Below are 3,847 nucleotides of genomic sequence, written 5' to 3' on the forward strand. Positions count from 1 at the left end.
TACACAATGTGACTGTGGGACACTTAGCTGCAAAACACTATATCAGTGGGTATATTGGTAGTGGCGTAAAGCACGTGTCTTTAAAATCTCTAGGGCGTTTTACTTTGCCATCCAAGACAATCTTACTCTTTCACTAACATAGCTTTTACCGCGATATATGGCCCAGCACTTACAATTGATCATTATCCACAGATGGAAAACCACTTTTTGTTGTAAAAAATTTTTAGGCAATTCTGTCATTTAATGATAAAAATATCATTCTTAAGGATTTTATTTTGGAAAAATTGATCATTCATTTGATATCTTTTGTTTAAAGCCGTAAACTTTTTACTTTTATCTGCCCAGATAATTTATTTGTTAATAGCACTAAATTATATTGGCACATTTTTCTTACCTCCTTTTTATTTGTTTGTCGTATTATGCCTTTTTTTAGAAATAGGTATTGAATAGTTGTTTAATTGACTTATTATTCCATTTAATTTAACTTGTATAATGATAATGGCATGGTACAATGATATTCTGCCATGTGATAATGGTTAAATATTTTAAATATTAAGTTTTTACACTTGTTGCCTCGTGTGTGTCTTGATGAAGAAAGAGCGACCAAAATTTGATCTCCCACTCATGCAATATGCAAAAAATGCATCTATTATATTTAATTTGCAAATTATTGGCAACGCGGTAAAAAGTCATGTCATTCCTGTCAAATAACTATTGTGAATGAACACTTTTTTTCTTTCTCTTCTTCTTATTTTTCTGATGTCAGAGTCGTTTGCTTGTTCTCGTGAAGATTTAATATTTAAAAAAAATAATAAAAATAGAAATTTGCTATTCGCATCATGCTGCCATCACAAAGCCAGCAATTTTCTCTAAACCTGTGGCGAGAAAATTGTTGGGAAAAGGCATAGGGTAAGTGTAATAAACTTCATTAATTTTCTTCTCTTTTGTTGTTGCGGCCAGCAGCCCTTTGTTGTTGCAGAATGATTGTTTTGGTTGTTGTTACAGGCTAGGCAATGAACGTCCGTCCATGCAAACAAACGTATTCTTTTCTTTTATAATTCTGCGACATTATGTGCATATCAATGTTTTGTTGCAAAAGGTTATTAAAAGACAAAAAAAATCAGCTATTGTCATTGAATAAGGAAATACATCCTTGGCAATATTGTATGTGACAATTGATGTCTACATTTCCTGCAAATTACATAGTGTCATCCAGTCTGAGTGGTAAGTATTTATTTGTTTACATTCTTTGCCTACTTCAAACTTGAATACTGATATTTTTGTTTTCTTTAATGGTGGATGGTGTAGAACATGGTGTAATAAAAAGAAAAGGCAAATAATCAGTGGCTAAAAAATAATAGATGGAATATGCTGGAAAATGTGACAATAACTAGCTGATCGCAATAATGAAGTAAATGGTAAATTAGTTGGATATAAATTTGCCTAATTAATGGATCAACTACGTGTTTTGTACGTATCCAAACTGTTGGTTATTACCTTTGCTTAGGCACATTAAGGACTGTAACAATAACTAAATAGGACTACTCTTGGTAAGTAATGGTTTTTTAAGAGACGTATACATTTAATTGTTTTGTCTTTTTATGTTGCAGATCAATATGTACTGTTGCTTGACTATAAAATATTTTTTTGTTGCCGTTTTTACTGGAAAATTTTGTGTATATGGCTTGGTGAATCAAAAAGAGTTATCGTCATTGCATCTTGCTGTGTACAAGAATGAAGCAAATATTTATCACTCCATACCAGTGATATACACAATTCTGCAAGAAAACGGAATGCATGCATGCATTTTTCTGTGACCCTTTTCTACTGCCAAGAATAAGTTTGGAAAATCAATTTGACCTGCCAATATACATCGTTAAAAGTACCCAAGGCCAATGCTGTGAACATTTTGTTGACACTTTGTTCTGGAAATGTTGTCTGTTGTGGATTTATTTATGAAGAAAAACAAAAAACAATTTGGCTGTTTACCTGATTGTTTTTGTTTTATGAATTCTTCTGTGGCAGAAATACTTCTGTGTACTTTTTATAACTTTCATATTATACTCAGGTAAGTATTTTCAGAAATTATTATTTTTGGTGATTGACTAATGTTTTTTTTATTTTTGTTATTTCAGGAACATTTCAACTGAATACCTTTTGTTAATATGTGTTTTTATATTTCAGATAATGCATGTCGTCTCTGTTTGTGTTGACGGTACATGGAAAGTTTGTATCATAGTCTATTAATTCTGGCGAGGATACATTATCCACAAGTGGATTTTAAGCGAAAAGTATTTTAACTGCCCGGTGAAAAATTGAATTTGAAATTAGTACATTGCGGAATACACATGTTTAAAAAAAATATGTATGTGCCTAAACAAGAAATTTGATCGAACGAATTCTACCAACAATGGCACAATTTTAGTGGAGTGAATATTAATTTGGGTAGCAACATTTTATGGCCTTTCTTGTTGATTGAGGCAGTGGTAAAATAGCATGCCCGTTGAACATTCGTGTATGGACAACTACCAAAATCTTGTGTGGACTTTTTGCAGATAAGTATTCTTTGAAATAGCTTGTTTTCATTGACTAAATTTACTTTTCTTTGTATTTTCAGGTATCCTAATTTTATCAAATTTCTAATGTCTGTATTTGTTTTTTTTCAGGACCGAACGTGCTTTGGACATACTATTGAAAGTACTGATGATATAAATCTACAGGAGTATTCTGCGGAAACTTTTGGCGAAAATTTACTCATTATTGTATACGTATTTGTACGCATAATAGTTTATAATATTAGTATACAATTAGACAATAGTTATGATTAGCAAATTTTCTGTGATGATATGATACTTTTACAGTATAGAATTTCAGACGAATTATGTTTCATAGGTACTGACCATTTAGATTGTCGACCATTAAATGCAATTTTATAAAAATAATACCAATTAGGTTTTCTTTTATAATCTGTGATAGGAAAAAGATTGGATTCAGTAGTAAAGAAGGGATTTTTTTTACAATTTAAAAATAAAGCTTTCAAGAATCATTATGTTAATCATTGTTTCAAATGTTGTGCATGCACAACCCCTATAAGTTGTCCTTTCATATTCTCAACTTCATATTGGTTATTACCCATGCGCTGTCTTATACGACATTTCAACCATGGCTTGCAAAGTTTGGCATTTATGCCTTTAGCAAAATTGCTTTGAATAAAATTTTTTCGAAATACTTCTTGACCAGGTACGTATGAAACAAAGCGACTTCTTTTGTTATAACTTCTCTCATTTCGTTCATAAGCTTGGTGAATCTGATCGTTTATTTTTTTATGTACCAACTGCATTTGTGCTGATTTCGGTAGTACAACAACTTCACCATCCTCTAGCGCTCCTAGCTTTCTCAATATACCATAGGCATCTGCATGGGTTATCATATTATATCCCATTAACGCGAAATAGGGTGTGGTACCAGTAGATGAATGTACAGTTGTACGCAGGGAACACTCAATTTTTGAAAGATTTTCATCCCAACGTGTCTGGTCAGACTGTAAGTAACTGCGTATACCACTTAATATTGTTTGATTCACCCTTTCGCTGGCATTTGCCTGTGGTGAATGAAATGCAGTTTTCATATGTTTGATTCCAAACATTTTTAGCATGTTATGGAAAGCCTCAGAGGTAAATTGTTTGCCATTGTCAGAGTGGACAACTTCCGGCACACCAAATTTATGAAATATTTCTTCCATGAGAAATTTATTCACCGAGTTTACTGTTGCCTTAGCCATTGCTTTTAAAAGGACAAATTTTGTTTTGTGGTCAAGGACAATAAAAATGAAAGATTTTCCAGACTT

The 3,847-nt window shown here is 32.1% G+C and overlaps 1 long non-coding RNA gene across 2 annotated transcripts; it reads left to right on the plus strand.

Annotated features, from left to right (window-relative positions):
* Nucleotides 1-713: 713 nt before the first annotated feature.
* LOC141403350 (uncharacterized) lies at nucleotides 714-2,942 on the plus strand. 2 transcript variants are annotated; one of them, XR_012412779.1, is made up of 6 exons: nucleotides 714-909; nucleotides 1,006-1,224; nucleotides 1,309-1,550; nucleotides 1,611-2,068; nucleotides 2,136-2,365; nucleotides 2,426-2,942. It is a non-coding gene; the product is annotated as an uncharacterized lncRNA (long non-coding RNA). The 2 variants fall into 2 exon arrangements; XR_012412780.1 differs by having other exon boundaries at nucleotides 727-909; nucleotides 2,185-2,365.
* The last annotated feature ends 905 nt before the right edge of the window (nucleotides 2,943-3,847 follow it).

The sequence above is a fragment of the Musca autumnalis genome, unplaced genomic scaffold (genome assembly GCF_047663935.1).
Source record: "Musca autumnalis isolate F117 unplaced genomic scaffold, ASM4766393v1 scaffold_1, whole genome shotgun sequence".
Lineage (NCBI taxonomy): Eukaryota > Metazoa > Arthropoda > Insecta > Diptera > Muscidae > Musca > Musca autumnalis.